Genomic DNA, 481 nt, shown 5'->3' with positions numbered 1-481 from the left:
AGAGGGCCAGCAACTTGCTCATATTCATGCAATAATTTGGATGCGGGACAGATCCCACCTCTGCAGACTCAGTCTAGTGGTCCTCACCATGCTGTGCTGGGGAGCACTTCCCCTATTCTGCTTGCTCTTGTGGTTAGATGGCTTCTTAATCTCCTCTCCTTGCCTAAAATCTTCAGAGATCTTTGCCCATTTACACAGAGCCTAGCGTATAGCAGGTGATTTATAAATATGTATTTTAGAAGAAGGATCAGTAAATAAATTAAGCCAGGTCTAAGAATTTTTATCTTATAGGAAAAAGCTAAATTCTCATGGTTAGGTGGGAATCGAGATGGGCATTAATTAGAAATATTCTGTATTCTGTATTTGTTATCATCAATAGCAACACTATTTAAACTCCTCAAATCAAATTATAATTGTCATTAGGAACAGTCTCAGGAAACAAGCTGTTTCTGGGAAGAAGACGAACTGGAAAGAAATAATG

Source organism: Galeopterus variegatus, unplaced genomic scaffold (assembly GCF_000696425.1).
Source record: "Galeopterus variegatus unplaced genomic scaffold, G_variegatus-3.0.2 Scaffold15708, whole genome shotgun sequence".
In the NCBI taxonomy this organism is placed as follows: Eukaryota; Metazoa; Chordata; class Mammalia; order Dermoptera; family Cynocephalidae; genus Galeopterus; species Galeopterus variegatus.
This window is presented reverse-complemented; position numbering follows the sequence as displayed.